The following is an 18825-nucleotide window of genomic DNA, read 5'->3' as shown; positions in this document are numbered from 1 at the left end:
TGAATATGGGTTGAAAATGATTTGCAAATCATTGTTTTCCGTTTTTATTTACATCTAACACAATTTCCCAACTCAGCGTCGTTCCATACACTAGCACCAGGGGGCAGCAGGTCACAAATACATTTCCCATTTCCATTTGAGCCAGCTCTGAATCAAGCAATGCTAATAAAGACGACCCCGAGAGAGACAAGCGGTAGAAAATGGTTGCAGGGACGGATTGACTTTTCTTTTGACAAGTAGACGCATTCACTTTGTTTGCCTCGCGCTTTACTACATTCTATTAATCCGCTCACCTCCGTCTTTTATTATATGCACCCATTAAATCTGAAAATGTAATGATGTAAATTTATTAATAATGTAACCCTATTAGCGAAATCTATGTCATTTGAAGTAAAACGAGTATTATGAAAAGGAGCTGACGAAAAAGAGGTGAACCCTTCTCTGATTGGCCGATTGGTAACTTCCTTCAGTGACGTCACAAGGGCCAGGAGGAGGAGTCGAGGTGAAAAGAGAGGCCGAGAGAAGCTCCATCGGGGTGACACCGCGCAGCCTCCGCACTCGGACTGAGAGCCATCAAGACCGTCAAAGACGTCCTCCTCTCCTCGGTCCACCAGACGGATACACTGAGAGGACCCCGCACCTTGTGGCCTCACACACACACACACACACACAAACACATACACACACACAGGATGTCATGTGTCGATTTACTCACCCGTTTGTGCCTCGTGATGCACACCTGGAACCGGAAGGATGCTCTACGTCCACGAGTACATGTGGCGGACGCAGCTGGAGAAGAACCTTCTGGATTGGAGTAAGTTCCACGCATGCATCGTTGGCCGTCATTTTGACCATGCCTCCATGTTGCTCCTGACATTACAATAACACTCCCATATTTTTTTTTTTTTGCTGGTGCTTTTGAATCAATGCGTGCAAAATAAATTCAGTTTGGCTTGCAAAAAATAGGCCCAGAAAACGTCTTGTTATTGTAATAATGGGTGTTCGTCCTTGTCATGCATGTGCCCTGTTCAAATACATCACTCATGCATGAATACTATCAGTTATTGCATAAATTAAGTTGAATTATTTGCATTTTTGCAACCTAACCAGAAGACATTATACTATAGCTGCAGGTGAACATGAATGAAATGTGCTGACACATGTCATACATATTTGGGTATGTTTCTCTTGATTATAAAGCATGTGCAGATTAAAAGGTTCAATCTATTTTCATATCTGCATAGGCCTAATAATTTTAATGAATAACAAGAGTACATATAGAGAAAAAACACTTTTTTTTTTTATAAGTGAGTATACATTTGCTACAACCGTGTGAAGTAATCAAAATGCAATTCTCAGTGTGAGTTATGTATTCATATATTTAAGTATGTTGATGTTCTCTGTGCCCATGCAGAAAAAGACACCTGCACGCTCCCTGGTACAATGTGCTCCTTCTGCAAAGAATAGAGCCTGTTCCTGTCTTTGGTTATCTAGCTGTATGAGTGTTAACCATCCGTCATAAAGCTAGATAACCGAAAGTAGGAATGACCTTCAAACCTTCTCTTCTCTGCATGAATGAATACGCAAGATGAATAAAGAAGGACACCGAGAAAGACAAGAGAGCGTGCTGTGTCTGCAGGTAGGTTTGCTTCAAGTCTAAATAGTGTAAAGATGGGATGCACTAAATCAGGTGACGGATGCTCCATGCAAATACTGTTGTATAATCGGTGCAATATTGCGTATCATAATCCAAAATTGTACTTGTCTTGGACAGAGAAGTGTGTTTTGGTCTGATTATGTCAAATATAGTTAAGTATGACTTCCATGCAAGTTTAATGGCTGCAAATTACTCAAACTGCTCGGTTTTTCTGCTGCCTGCACCAATTTAAACTGCTAAAGGTGAGGGCTCATAATACTTTATGAAATTATTTCAGTCCAATAAAAGCCCTCATGCATTTTTAACATGACTATACAGAGTTCTAATAAAAACAGCAGGGTATGCACATCAAATCACACCCCATAAAGTGAATACATTGTAGTTTTTACTCCCTAATAAAACATAAATAAATAAATAAATGGGTTGTACTTGTATAGCGCTTTTCTACCTTCAAGGTACTCAAAGCGCTTTGACACTACTTCCACATTTACCCATTCACACACTGATGGAGGGAGCTGCCATGCAAGGCGCTAACCAGCACCCATCAGGAGCAAGGGTGAAGTGTCTTGCTCAGGACACAACGGACATGACGAGGTTGGTACTAGGTGGGGATTGAACCACGGACCCTCGGGTCGCGCACGGCCATTCTCCCACTGCGCCACGCCGTCCCAACATGTACAATTTCAATCCTAAATTATCTCAGTTATTTGTATTATTTTAAATACAATGAACTGATGCACATGTAGTGTACAGTATGAAGGCCTCATGGCCTGCTTGATGTTGCAGACCATCACTGTGTGGGAGCCATCTTGATATTCTCTCTGCATCTTAAATGGTTGGGGAGGTGCAAAGCACTTATTTGGTCACTGATGGCACACTCTGCATGTAAGGCCTGCTGTGTGTAAGTGTGTGCGTGTGTGTCTGTGTGTGAGTGTAGTTTGATCTCATTCAATGGAAATATTCATGATGACATCCCCCTTAAGGCCTCTCACAGGTTTTTTATAATACAATATATGTATTTAATATGTATTATATATTCATCATATATTGTATCATGCAACCCTCTTAAGGCAGAATTGCTATAAAGTGGCCACGCAGATAAGAATCTGATTTTTTCCTAACCAATCAGTGCCAAGCTAATAAAAATGCATATATTATACTAATAAATGGTAATCATAATTAACGCAAACACATTTTGTTTGACTATTTTTTGTTGTTGCATGGACTGACGTGTTATTTATTTGTATTTTTTTACATAAATGTTTTAATTCAGGGTCAACGTGAGTAATTATGACATCCTGTAATATATCTGAGAATTGATATACAAATCTATTTAATCATCACTCTATTATCTATAAATAAAATTGTATATGTTTATTACTACTTTCTGTGCATTTATTAATTAATTTATTAAGAATAGTTTATTTTCGATAATGATAAATACACTGTGTCTCACACATATAATAATAAACTCCATTAAGGTAACTTTTGCACTTTTGCTGATTTTATTTTATTATACAATATATGTATTTAATATGTATTTTATATTTATATTGTATCATGCAAATTCACGTCTTAATACTTTTCTCCATATTACAATTTATTTTGTTTAATAGAGAACCGTTAACCCCCGATCTCATTAAAGACAGGAAATAATGTTAAAAGTACATTTTTAATCTCAAGATATGAACAGAGGTTTTATTAATTAAGATTGTTTTTGGTTGCATGCATTAAATGCAAAGTGATGTAAAAATGCACTTTTGTGTATCCAAACAAGTAAGTAATTGTTTTATTTCAAATCGGGACTAAAGCAAGCAGCAGGCCGTTGTTTCAGAGCAGAAGTGTGAAGAGAAACCTGTAAATTAGAATATTTTTGTAATATAATGGTCTTTATTTGAGTCAGATTTCGTTTGATGGTGCGTTTGTGTGTAAAATAAAATCGTTAAAACGATATTTCAGACGAACACATGGAAGGTAAATAAAGATAGGTTAATACAACAGGTTTTAGGGTGTGCTATGTTGCATCTGAGTTAAGATTCATTTTAAAAGCAAAGAAAAAGTGAGAAAAAGGAACACAAAATGTTGACTTCGCAAAAATAAAATAAAAATAATGCAACTCAATCACATAATTGCGTGGGAACGAAGGAAACTGACGACTTAAAGGTACAGTGACATTGTTTAATTAGCGCCCACAAGAAGCTGCATGGACGTCATTTATCATCAAATCTAAAAATAATCACGCTTAGTTAGTATATGCTTTACTGAAAGATGTTTGAAATAGGTTCATTTAGCTAAGTATACAGTTTTATACCATTGCAATAATATACACTTTGTTTTAAAGGATAATGCAGTTTCTAATGTTTGATCATTAATGTGCTCTTCATTCACATTTAAGCCTACGGGGCACTTATTAAAATACTTGAATTATAACAAAATAAAAACAATTTTACTTTGATAAATCCCCTTTCCACAAAATAATAATAATGACCAGATGTATTTGAAAAATAAAATGCAAGTCTTTTTTTTTACATTTATTTAGTTTCTGATTTGTTACACAAAAAACATATGCTTTTACTGTACATTGACTAATATATTTGGTTTAAGTCACAGACCAAAGAGGTGTTCTTTCCTAAAAAGGCCTGCACACACACACATGACTTGAACCCCTTTAATATCAGGACTAATATTTAATCCATCCAGTTTCCATTATTTGTCCTCGTCAGGGTCATGTGCAGAGGTGAGTAGAATGGCGCGCTACATTTACTTTGTTACAATTACTTAAGTACATTTTTGGATAAATTGTACTTAGGTGAGAGTAAAATACAACATACTTACATGTATACGACCGCTACATTTATTCATGTCATACTTATGTTTGTTTATGATCTTTTAATGACTGCTTGCAAATACATATGTATCTCATTAGAGAGACTTCTTTCAGTATACTGTCACATGACTCCGTTTCACCAATCAAATGGAGCCTGGCAGTCACATGACCGCACTCAAACTAAACACTGTAAAAAGAGACATGTTTACTTAAAAATAGAGATGTCCGATAATATCGGCCTGACAATATTATCGGCCGATAAATGCTTTAAAATGTAATATCGGAAATGATCGGTATCGGGTTTTTTTATATCGGTATCGGCCTTTTTTTATTTGTATTTTTATTTTTTTATTAAATCAACATAAAAAACACAAGATACACTTACAATTAGTACACCAACCCAAAACACCTCCCTCCCCTCACTCATTCACACAAAAGGGTTGTTTCTTTCTGTTATTAATATTCTGGTTCCGACATTATATATCAATATATATCAATACAGTCTGCAAGGGATACAGTCCGTAAGCACACATGATTGTGCGTGCTGCGTGTCCACTAATAGTACTAACCTTTAACAGTTAATTTTACTCATTTTCATTAATTACTCATTTCTATGTAACTGTTTTTATATTGTTTTACTTTATTTTTTATTCAAGAAAATGTTTTAAATTTATTTATCTTTATTTTTTTTTTAAAGGACCTTATCTTCACCATACCTGGTTGTCCAAATTAGGCATAATAATGTGTTAATTCCACGACTGTATATATCGGTATCGGTTGATATCGGTATCGGTAATTAAGGATTTGGTCAATATCGGAATATCGGATATCGGCAAAAAGCCATTATCGGACAGCCCTACTTACAAGCTATGAAAAATAACAATTATATATTGCCCTGTCATTTGTCAGTAGAAAGGTTCACATTTCAGCCTACCAGAATCCTACTTCAAACTAAAGAACAATATTTGGGTAAATTATAGATGTTTCTATATGTTTTAGCTTCGCATATGCTAATATTAGTCCTGTCATACTGTCATAAATGACAGTAAAATGTGCATTTTGTTTTAGTACATGCTGTTTTAGGGTCTCTTTGTCTTTCACACACACACACACACACACACACACACGCACGCACGCACGCACGCACGCACGCACGCACGCACGCACGCACGCACGCACACACACACACACACACACACACACACACACACACACACACACACACACACACACACACTTACTACGGTTTTAGTGCAAGTTCCGATAAAAATAGCTACTCGATAAACCAGGAGTTTAAGCGTTCCCTTCAGGGATGTCATACATGCGGGATTGAACCTGTTCGCGGGCCTGATGAGTTTGCTAAGTATGACATTGAGCCGCATTTTCAAAATAACGAAACTGCTGTTCTAAATGAGTCCACTGGATGTCGCAATAGCAATTCTGTTAGGCAAGTAAATAGTAAACCAAGTGTACAAGTATACCAAGCTAAAGGTACACGGTAAAGCGGGGGTGCGACTCCTCCCCCTCGACCCAACAAACAGGAGTAAAATAAACAATTGGTAAGCCCACTTAAAATGCTGCATGACACTGCACATTGATATAGTTTTCAGAAAATTATTGTCTTTTGTGCAAATTTAAAGAAAGTGAACAGTGGAAATGACAAATTAGGTAGTTGATACATAGAAGAGTTTTTTATGCTTCAGTTTTTTGTTCAATCCAAGATGGGCTGGGACTTAAAGTTTAACTGCTTTGCAGATACACTGAGATTATGGCTAAATTAATTGTGTTCTTCATGGTGTTTATGAAACTGCACCAATATTTTCCTCATCATTTTTAACTAACTTGAAGTGTTTTGTCAAGAGGATTGTTTGTGATATGTACATTTTCGGAATGTGCTTTTTTAAATGTTGGGGGCCAAAGTAAAACAAAGAAAACAACCTGAAGTTGTTTTTATTGTGCAATGATTTTACCCGTCCTGCCCATGTGGAAAAAGATTTTCCTCCATGTGGCCCCTGAGCTAAAATGAGTTTAACACCCCTGTTTTAGATTGTAAATGACCGTCCATGTCATTTCTCAAAAAGTATCATAATTTAATCATTTACACTGTTAAATATATATATTTAAGATGAAAATTACTATTATTTTTCAGACACGGTCGAAAATAAACTTCATAAACAGTATATAGATTCGCCAGTCGCAACATTAGGTACACCTTATAATTCATTAAAAAACTGCATTTGCCAGCATCTACTTTGTCCTACCTTCAATCGTCTTTTTTTATCGGAGTTTAAAAGCTAATCCAACTTTGTACTTACTGGTGACAAAACAGTCCCCTGTAAAAAGTCGTGGACAAATAAACACGGAAAAATTTATTTTATAGATATCAGAGCAGGGGGGCACATGAGACGAGAAGGGACGACACAGGAAGCTGCAGGCAAAAGTCCCAGCTCAGCAGACAGGGAGGAGACTGGCTGACAGCATACAGTGCATCTGGAAAGTATTCAGAGCGCTTTACACTTTATGTTACAGCCCTTTTCCAAAATGAAATACATTCATTTTTGTCCTCAAAATTCTACAGACAATAATGACAATGTAAACATTTTCATTTTATTTTTTTAATTAGAAAATGTGTTTAGAAAAAAAAAAATCACAAGGACCGACATATTCACAGCCTCTGCTCAATATTTTCTTGTTCGCTAACCATCCAACCGGATGGATCTTGAGAGTTGCTGCACAGAGGAATGGGCGAAACTGCCCAAAGATAGGTGTGCCAAGCTTATGGCATCGTATTCAAAAATACTTGAGGCTGTAAGTGCTGTTGATGCTGCATCAACAAAGTATTGAGCAAATGTTGTGAACACTTATGTGATTAGTTTTAAGCTTTTTTAGTTTGAATAAGTATACCAAAAAATAAAACATTTTCACATTGTCATTATGAGGTTTTGTCTGTAGAATTCCGAGGACAAAAATGCAATCATTCAATTTTGGAATATGGCATTAACATAACAAAATGTGGAAAAAGTGAAGTGCTGTGTACACTTTCCGAATGCCCTGTACACGAGAAATGCACACATACCTGCTGTATGTCTGCCACACTGTGATGTCACACTGTGCCCACTGTTCAGAGGCATCCACAACAAACACATTAATTTTATTATTTGACGATTTGGCTTTGTTTAACATGATTATCCAACATTGTGACAGATTTTATAAGTCAGAAAATACATCAGACTCATAAAAATGAGTTTTTGTTCAAATGTAAATATCCACAATGATGTCTCTTGTATAGATCCCTGTGTTATTTCCAATCAAGAAAAAAATGAATACTTTTGATCCTGACAATACACACACACAGTACCGGTATATTACTTAATCATTTTTAATCCATTTCCACGCTCAGTGTGGTGTCATGTTCAAATTAGACTATACTTATTGTTGACTTTACTGTACCTGCTAGTTATGGTTACTGTTAGTGATTTACACAAGAAAATACTTACACCACTTACCGTACATTGGGTTATTATCAAATGCCTTTATTGTTTCATAGTATGTATTTGTGTGTAGAGAGGGAGAGAGAGAGAGAGAGAGAGAGAGAGAGAGAGAGAGAGAGAGAGAGAGAGAGAGAGAGAGAGAGAGAGAGAGAGAGAGACAAAGACAAAGAGGGAGAGACCTGTTGGTATACACTCGCCACATTGTGCACATTATCATTCTGAACGAGACTCTGCCCCACAATGGCGGCTTTGTGCATGGGCCACTTGACAAAGGTCAGCCAGCGTTGTGCGCGTGTGTGCGTGTGTGTGTGTGTGTGTGTGTGTGAGGGCTCTGCAAGGAAGCCTGCAAAGGAGGTGGGAACCAGGATCCAGACAGCAGCAGACGTCTGTGTCACTGTCTACTGAAAAAGTGTCCCTTTTGTCTTACCGCCTCTTTATGTTAGTGTGAGGCTTTCTCAACATGTGTGATGCTGTGTGTGCATCGACTATGTCAGTCCTTGATCTCTGCAGTCACGTTACCCTCTGAGCTGGATCTGTACAAGCGGCGTTAAATCAAGTAAACGTACTGTTTATGTGCAAACCATGATGGAATATAAACTTATGAGCATCAAGTAGTGTTCATTTGGACTTTCACAAGAAGTGGCTCCAACATGCAGAAGACAGCATAATTCTAAAAATGTTTGTCTGACACGATGGCCCCAAAGCAGGTAGACTCTAACAGCAAAAACACATCACTATATCCAAACTGTGTTTTTATGGCTTCTTGCGCCTTACACATTGCACAAAAATAATAATAACAATAAATATAAATCTTACTGTTTTCACATTTGTTCAAATAGATTGAGTGTGGTTCCACTTCCAGTCATGTCACACTGTAAACATTTTCATTGTAAATTCAGAGCAAATTACTGGCTAATAATTGCATTCCTTTCACAGTAACTTACAGTCAATTCCAATAAAACTACATCATACAGCACTTTGAAAAAGTATACACTGCCCTTGAACTTTTACATTTTTTGTCACATTACAACCACAAACGTTGTTATGTTTGTGGAAGACCAACACGTGGTATACAATTGTGATGTTGAAAGAAAATTATGCATGATTCAAAAAATGTTTTTACAAATACAAAACTGAAAAGTGCGGTGTACAAATATATTCAGCCCCCTTTTCTCTGAGTGTAACCTATTGCCTTCAGAAGTTGCCTGATGATTGCTACTGACTAAATACTGTCCACCTGTGTGTGATATTGGGGAGCAAACAGCATCATGAAGTCTAAAGAACACACCAGACACGCCAGTGTTTAAGTTGTGGAGACGTTTGAAGCATTAAATGGCTTAAAAATATTTCCCAAGCGTTGAACATCTCCCGCAGCACAGTTCAATTCATCATCTGGAAATTGAAAGAGTCTAGAACAACTCTGAACCTACCAAGACAAGGCCGTCCATCTAAACTTACAGGCCAAACAAGGAGAGTACTGCTCAGAGATGCAGCCAAGAGACTTGGGGTGACTCTGGACCAACTGCAGAGATCCACTACTCAGGTGGGGGAATCTATCAACAGGACAACCGTTAGTCGTTCACTGCACAGATGTGGTCTTTTGCGAATGGCAAGAAGAAAGCCATTCTTTAACGAAAACCAGACGAGTTTGCCAGACACTATGTTGAGGACACAGCAAACACGTGAAAACAAATTTATTTGGTCAGACCAGACCAAAATTGAACTTTTTACCCAAAATGCAAAACGGTATGTGTTGCAGGGAACTAACATCACATAACAGTCTGCACACACTATACCCACAGTCAAATATGGTGGTGGCAGCATCATGATCTGGGGGTGTTTTTCTTGAGCAGGGACTAGGAAGATGGTCAGAGTTGATGGGAAGACGGATGGAGACAAATACAGGGCAGTCTTGGAAAAAAACCTGTTGAAAGGTTTATCTTCCGGCAGGACAACGACGCTGATAATAAAGCCAGGGCTACAATTAAATGGCTTAAAACAAAATATATTCATGTGTTAGAATGTCTCAGTCAAAGTACATACCTAAAACCAATCAAAAATCTGTGGCAAGATCTGAAAACTACTGTTCACAAACACTCTCCATATAATCTGACTGAGCTTGAGCCGTTTGGCAAAGAAGAATGGGCAGACATTTCAGTCACTAGATGTGCAAGAGCTGGTAGAGACATACCCTAAAAGACTTGCAGCTGTCATTGCAGCAAAAGGTGGTTCCACAACGCATTGACTCAAGGTGCTGTATAATTTTGCACAATGCCCTTTTCAGTTTTGTATTTGTAGAAAAAAAAAAAAATCATATCATTTTCTTTCAACTTCACAATTGCATACCACTTTGTGTTGGTCTTTCCCATAAAAAATCAATAAATTATATTTATGTTTGTGGTGGTGACAAAATATAGAAAAGTTCAAGCGGGGAGAAATACTTTTGCAAAGGGCTGTATGTGCTGTAACTTCACAATTGCAATTTAATTGTTAAAGGCCTACTGAAATGCGATTTTCTTATTTAAACGGGGATAGCAGGTCCATTCTATGTGTCATACTTGATCATTTCGCGATATTGCCATATTTTTGCTGAAAGGATTTAGTAGAGAACATCGACGATAAAGTTCGCAACTTTTGGTCGCTGATAAAAAAGCCTTGCCTGTACCGGAAGTAGCAGACGAGTAGCGTGACGTCACAGGTTGTGGAGGTCCTCACATCTGCACATTGTTTACAATCATGGCCACCAGCAGCGAAAGCGAGTCGGACCGAGAAAGCGACGATTCCCCCATTAATTTGAGCGAGGATGAAAGATTTGTGGATGAGGAAAGTGAGAGTGAAGGACTAGAGGGCAGTGGGAGCGATTCAGATAGGGAAGATGCTGTGAGAGGCGGGTGGGACCTGATATTCAGCTGGGAATGACTAAAACAGTAAATAAACAAAAGACATATATATATACTCTATTAGCCACAACACAACCAGGCTTGTATTTAATATGCCACAAATTAATCCCGCATAACAAACACCTTCCCCCTCTCGTCCATATAACCCGCCAATACAACTTAAACACCTGCACAACACACTCAATCCCACAGCCCAAAGTACCGTTCACCTCCCCAAAGTTCATACAACACATATATTTCCCCAAAGTCCCCAAAGTTACGTACGTGACATGCACATAGCGGCACGCACGTCAGGCAAGCGATCAAATGTTTGGAAGCTGCAGCTGCATGCGTACTCACGGTACCATGTCTGCGCATCCAACTCAAAGTCCTCCTGGTAAGAGTCTCTGTTGTCCCAGTTCTCCACAGGCCAATGGTAAAGCTTGACTGTCATCTTCCGAGAATGTAAACAATGAAACACTGGCTGTGTTTGTGTTGCTGCAGTCGTCCGCAATACACCACTTCCCACCTACAGCTTTCTTCTTTGCTATCTCCATTGTTCATTGAACAAATTGCAAAAGATTCACCAACACAGATGTCCAGAATACTGTGGAATTTTGCGATGAAAACAGACGACTTAATAGCTGGCCACCATGCTGTCCCAAAATGTCCTCTACAATCTGTGACGTCACGCGCAGGCGTCATCATACCGAGACGTTTTCAGCAGGATATTTTGCGCGAAATTTAAAATTGCACTTTAGTAAGCTAACCCGTATTGGCATGTGTTGCAATGATAAGATTTCATCATTGATATATAAACTATCAGACTGCGTGGTCGGTAGTAGTGGGTTTCAGTAGGCATTTAATTACTCTCTCGGTTTACAAATCAGGTTGAATTTACAGTAAATTGTTGTGATATTTCAGAGGACTATGATGATGACTAAGGATGGGAATTTATACGATTTTTCCGGTTCCAATTCCACTTTCAATTCTACGTAACGATTTGTTTCTTTATCGGTTCTCTTATTTGGAAAAAAAGATAACAAAATGGGGATTAGCATCACTTTTGTTTAGTTCAGAGCTAACATGACCTTACAAAACCGACAGTGAGGTCTTAAAAGGCACATAGCATAGAAAAACGTTTTAGAAAATACATTTGTAAAAAAATATGTAGAATTTACCAACCCCAAAGGGAATAAGCGGTAGAAAATGGATGGATGGATACAGATGTGGAAATTACATAAGTATGTAACATTTCATAACATTTTTTTAAACTTTTAAGAATCTTTATCATCTTCTTAGAAAATATACCATGCAAAGGTTTGCTTAGATTTACAAGGTGAAACTGAAATAATGACTTAGGCTCCTGCAACACAAATTATTTCAAACCTTCTCTTGATATAATGCTGATGCTATTTGCTTATAGCTTATGAAAACCTTAAGTTGAAAATCTCAGAAAATGTGGTGTTTATTTAAAAAACTGTAAGCCGCATGATCATTAAGGTTGTATTAAATAGAGGCTTAACATACAGTACGTCACTTTGCATGTAATGAGTTGATATAACTTATTAGTTTCACATTTGAAGTCGAATTGCTGACATAAATGAACTTTTACACGATATTCTAATTTTATGAATTCCACCTGTATAATATGATGACTGAGCAAAAATGTGGTTGGAGGAAAACATGCAACTTTTCTCTGACTACAATTGAACATTCACCTGTCAAAGGAGCATCTATGTAGCAAATAGTTTTAAGCTTTCGACCACAAACTTAGTCACTGCTCAGTAACATTTGTCCTTCCTGGCCGAGTGGTACTCTTCCCCGCTGCGGTGAAAACTTGCGGTAGATGTTACTGCTCGCCTCCAAACCAGTCAGAATGTATCTCCTCATGCTTTCTAAATGAGGAGACATTCATTTCAATTTAACAGGTAATAGCGCTAACATTATCGGCGGTATTAGTACCTGTAGTATTTACGTCAGATGACTGCTGCTGCCTGGCATGAGATCGGCGCGGTTCAAAAATGCTACATTCACTGCATGCTGTATGTTCAAATGTTTCAGCACGTTCGTATGTCCTCCTTTTGATGAAATAGCTACCTTGGAATTATTACAAGTAGCGCTGTTGCAATCTTTGCTGGTAAAATGTGGGCAAACTTCAGTTGCTGTCTGAAGTCACTACGCACGTTGTTTAATGACGTCATCCTCATCTGTTAAGAGAATCGTTTGAAAAAATGGCAAGCGATTCCAAGGAATTGATACACTGGGAAATGGTTCTGACCAAGAATTGAGTTTCGATTCCCATGACCGTATGTGTAGTTCCTGTTATATAAGTGTATTGTAATTAATTAGTTTTAATGTTACAGCACATTTTGATTACAATATTTTATATTGGAAAAATACTGTTAAATGCTGTGAAATCCTGTTTTTTCTTTTACAGTGCATTGTACTGTAACTCTTATTGTAAAATGCACTTTTTGGCCCCATGTTTGGCATCTCAAGTACTGTACAGCCATGAATACATGAAAATACTATTCAGGTCCAATGTATAAAATAGATACAGTAGTTATATTTTAATTCATAGTAGAAATTAACATCTTGAAAACATACAATTAAACAAAAGTTTTCAAACTAAGCTTATGTGTGTGTCTTTGATGTCACCACACATTAAAGGCATCTGAGCTGCCTGTCTACAAATATGGGGTCCTCCACCTGAACTCAGGCCCACTCTGTCGAAGTCCACCCGCCGCCACAGCTGCCAATCTTGTCTTAATCCTGGGGATAAACCTGATTATCCTGCGGCGGCTTGTTCATGGCTTTGTAACACTGACGGGGGACCTTTCACATGTCTTCTTTTCCACATGGTTGAGTGGGTCCGAGCTGTTAGGAACCCCAGTGTGGACGTGCAGTCCCCATTCATTTCGTTTGAACTGCAGCTTGTCACTACACTGAAAAAAATAACTCATAAGATTTACTTAAAAAAATTATTGTAAGTATTTGCACGCAAATGATTTAAGTAAAATTTAATGCTGCAATATCAAGTAACACTCACTTGCCAGTATCAAGTAAATTCTACTTACCATATAACATAACAGTTGTGAAGATATTAAGTAACAGTTACTTAATTACATCCAAGTTTTAAGTTATATTTATTTAAACAAATTAAGTAAAGTCTACTTGTTTTTCATCGGCAGGAACATCATTTTACTCAAAATTTTAAATAAATTTTATATATCTGTAGTATTTGCTGTTATGAAGTAATTCAGTAGATTTGAATTATTTTCTTGTGCTTGGCATTTTAATTTACTTGGTTGCATTACTTTACATTACTCACTAAAATTAGGTAATCATTGCCAGTTTTCTTTTGATAAATGTTACCAAATAAATTTAACCAATACTCTATGCATTTAATATATATGTATCACATATCACACAACTAAATTACAATGCAATTAAACAGTTTCTTTTTAGTTCAATCTTACAACCCTCTGAAACAGAGTTTCTACATTCATTGCAGAAATATAATACTCAACAACAACTTCTGGGAGAGGGTCAGGACAGAAACCGCCACTTAAACTTTGAGCAGTGGTGTATGGATTATGTATACCCCTATTTAAATGGGGGGAAAAACAGAATGTACTGTACAAGTACTGCGTTAATAGTAAAAGTGCATTATATTGTACTGCATTAGAATTTGTACTAACAGTAAATTAAAGATGTATCTCCAGCAAAAGGTATTCAAAGTAAATAGTAGTAAAAGTATATTTTTTAAAGAAAATATCCAAAGGTTGGTATGACTGGTAAACAACAAATACACAGTATTACACATTATACACCAAATCCAACATAGATCTGGTAACATAGTCACTTCTCAAATATGTAATTAAAATCTTACAAACTACACTGAAAAAGTGCAATATCAACATTTAAACCAGTCCTCTGACTAGTGCACTTTTAAGTATGCAATTAAAACATTAATGACATAAAATCAACATAATCAACTAAAAATAAACAGCTTAAGGTGTCTAACCATTCTTGTTGAAGAATACAATCTTTACTGTCATTAACAGATACCTTATTTGACAAAAAATGAAAAACATTTATGACAGGCAACCCACTAGTAAACCAAGATGAACTGGAACTCAGTGCTAATTCTTGGCATTTCTTCACAAGAGTCCATGCATGATGCTACGTCCTCAACAAGGGTCCATAAATGATGTCATTTTCCTCCTCTAGGATGACAAAGTCATGACATGCATTTAAGAAAGCAACTTCAACTTCAAGGTGTTTACTTTTGGGGACAGTTTGAATCCATCCAGCTCCAGCATGAGTTTTTGGAAGACTTCAAAAGTGTAACACAAAGTGGGAGGGTATGCCAAGTTCAGGGCATAAATCAGTCCCATGAGCAGTGAGCAAGCTTTCGCAGTACTGTTGCACCCAGGCAAAATCTCATGGCCTTCCACAAGGATGGAGATATCAACTGGATCCTCATCAGCACCGTGGACGACGAGTATTTTGAGGATGTGGTTACTGACATCACTCCGGCTGTCCTCCTGCATACAATTTACAACAAAAAAGAAGAATGTTATTGAGAAACAAATAATAGAACTGCATGAATCATTCAAAGTGACTTCATTATCAGGGAAGAATGAACACAAGAATATTTTTTTTATTATTATTATTTTTTTTATTATTTATTCTTTGTCTGCTTTCCTCTTAACTTTAACATTAAATTAACCTGTGTCATTAAAAAATATTTTTAGATGATTAAAATAATGCTATACCAAGCAGTCTTCAAAAAGTTCGTCTTCCTTCTCGCCAAGGTACAGTATAAGGCTGCGGATAATGGTTTCACGCCTCATCTCAATGCTCTGTTTCTGTGAACAGATTAAGAACATGAACATAACCATTATACATACACAATCAACTGTCAAGTGAAAACACAAGTGCATATATTTGCTCGTGTTTTAAGTGCATGGACCCAGAGCGTGCAAGGGCATGGAATATTAACATCACATAAATGGCTGTTATCAATATAGATGGGTGGATGGAAAGAGTAACAATTTTGTATATATTTAATAAACTCCTAGTCGTGATATTATAAATAGTATGTAAGTGAATGCAAATGAGTTAGTCTGAAATAAATCCGAAAGAGATACATTTACATTCCCTCCCGCCAGTGTCTCAGACTGCCAGTCAAGTTCAAGTTCACAGGATGAAAATGTCTGCATTCTTCATTCACTATTGCTCCTCCCTCTTTCACCCGCAAGCTCCCCCCAAAACGCCCCGCCGCCCAACCTTTCCTCTCCTGGCGTTAAGATGACAGAGAGGCCGTGGCGTTGTTATGGCAGCAGGCTGCACGGCCGGGCTATGTGCTGGTGAAAAGGACAGCCTGTCACAGAGAGAGTAAAAGGGGAGACATAGGGTCCCCCCAACAGCTGGGCACAAATGTCCCCTCTCACTCTCACAACTCCAGTGTGGCACCCCAAAAAACACCCGCCCGCCCCTTCCTGCCCCTTTTCAAACAGCACCAGGATCCTGGGAACACCGGGAATGTCACATTCATCATCCTTGCACGTCCCTTTTTTACCCCTCCTTGCATCCCTCCAACCCCAAACACTACAGCACACACACACACACACACACACACACACACACACACACACACACACACACACACACACACACACACACACCTTCTCAGCACCTCATGCCATGACGACTACTTTGTGTAAGTTACAAGGGGTTCACATTGACAAACAAAACCTGAAATGACAAGTCTGTGTGTGAGGGTTTTGTTGTTGTTGAGGTCTCATTCAGGGGGTGCATGAAAAGCAGCTCATTTGCACTAACTGTATGCTGTTTCAGGGGCTGGGGAAAGGGGGGGGGGGGGGGGGGGGGGGGAATTCTGGGGTTGCAGCCATGGTGGAGAAGGATCATCATTGTTGCATTGAGGAGTAGTGGATAAGAAAGTTGATGTTTTATTAACAGACAGTGGAAATAAAAAAAAAAAGTCAGATTTTACGGTTGAAAAAACAGCTCATTTGCCAGAATTCTACTGTAAAAATAACAGTGGTATCGGTTTTTAATTTACAGTATTTCACTGTACAACAACGATTTTGCGGGAAACCCTTCTCAGCTCAGTCGCCAGAATTTTAGTATTAAAATAAAAGTGGTACCATTTTTCCATTTACAGTAATGCACTGTAAAAACAATGAACGTTGATTTGACCGGGAAAAAACTAGCAGGTCAGTTGCCAAAATTCTATTGCAAAAAATAACAGTTTTACTGTTTTTCAATTTACATTAATGCACTCTAAAAACGACTGTTGAAATTACGGTAAAAAAAAAAATAGACTGGCAGCTCAGTCAGTATAATTATACCTTGAAAAAAAGTTTCCATGCACTGTAAAAACAATGGTCATAGATTTTACGCTTTAAAATTGGCAGCTCATTCACCAGAATGTTACGGTGAAAATAAAATTAATACAGTTTTGCCATTTAAGGTAATGCACTGTATAAACGACTATTACATTTACAGTAAAAATAAAAGTGGCAGTTGAGTTGCCAGAATTTTACTGTAAAAATAAAAGTGGTTCTGTTTTTCGATTTAAAGTTTATGCACTTCAAAAATGATCATTGAATTTACCATAAGAAAACTGGCAGCTCAGTTGCTATAATTTTACTGTAAAAATAAAAGTGGTAGCGTTTTAACATTTACAATGATGCACCGTCAAAACAACCCTACAATTTATTGTAAAAATACAACTGGCAGTTCAATTGCTATCATTTTCTATAAAAATTAAAGTGGTCCCGTTTTTCCGTTGACAGTGATGCACTGTTAAATCGACTGTAGATGTCATGGTAAAAAAATAGCAGCTCAGGCGTCATAATTTTAATGTAAAAATAATAGTGATACCAGTTTATCGTTTACAGTAATTCAGTGCAAAAATCATCATCAATTTTACTGTAAAATGTTGCAGACTGAGCTGCCTGTTTTGTTTTGTTTTTTTACTGAAAAGTGTTCAGATTGTGTTTATTTACAGTGCACATGTCATTTCTATGCATTGATCTGACTTCCATCTGAACTTTCTACAGTTTGACACTATGAGAGAACAGTATCTATATTAATTTGCATTACTGTAAGTCTTAAGTTGAAGTTATGTACACTTAAGTCTTAACCGCTTGTTTTTGTCTTTTCAGGAAAACAAGCAATGGATGTCACCACACTCCAGATCATCAACTCAGCGTTTTATTGGGGCAACTATCTGTCCCAGAAACATCCATCCATTTTCTACACAGCTTTTCCTCATTACGGTCACAGGAACAAATCCCAGCTGACTTTGGGAAAAAGGACACATACAGACAAGCATAAGTACCAGGTTCATATGTTTGTCTTAACGAATACATATTCCTACACACACATTAATTATTGATAGTTGCAGTATATGAATGTCATATGAATTTCTGAAAATGTGTTTATGCAGTGCAATGCCTTGAAAAAGTCTGCTTCTGGGAATAAAACTGTAAAAAGTCTAATTATGACTGTGAGTTTCATTGGGCTAGTCGTCAGCACCTTGGAGAGTGACATCTAGAGTATAGCATAAGAGTGTTGTCCTCCAGTGGGGACATTCAAAGTTTTACATCAGCTAGTAAATACCAGCAGCACACAAGAATAATATGAATATAAAAAAAAATATGTACATATTTTCTTGGTGTCAATAAAGGCAAACACAATAAACAAATAGCAGTAAAGTAACTGCTGAACATGAATAAATGAGTAATGATGTCAATAGAACTCATGGAAAAATGTGAAAAGAGAGTGAGAAGAGTTTTAAAACAAAACAATTAACTTGTTAAAGTTAATGTATTTTTAAAATGAAATATATTTTTTTCCTTTATAAATTAATTTTATTTCACAACATGAGTTGTGACACAATCCAAAAACGTTGTGGACAAGCTGAAAACATAA

General features: G+C 37.3%; 1 long non-coding RNA gene across 1 annotated transcript; it reads left to right on the top strand.

Moving 5' to 3' along the window:
- The first annotated feature begins 563 nt into the window (after positions 1–563).
- Positions 564–18383, top strand: LOC133608321 (uncharacterized). The gene is made up of 3 exons (XR_009815558.2): positions 564–814; positions 1415–1639; positions 18057–18383. It is a non-coding gene; the product is annotated as an uncharacterized lncRNA (long non-coding RNA).
- The last annotated feature ends 442 nt before the right edge of the window (positions 18384–18825 follow it).

Source organism: Nerophis lumbriciformis, linkage group LG06, assembly GCF_033978685.3.
Source record: "Nerophis lumbriciformis linkage group LG06, RoL_Nlum_v2.1, whole genome shotgun sequence".
Lineage (NCBI taxonomy): Eukaryota > Metazoa > Chordata > Actinopteri > Syngnathiformes > Syngnathidae > Nerophis > Nerophis lumbriciformis.
This window is presented reverse-complemented; position numbering and strand designations above follow the sequence as displayed.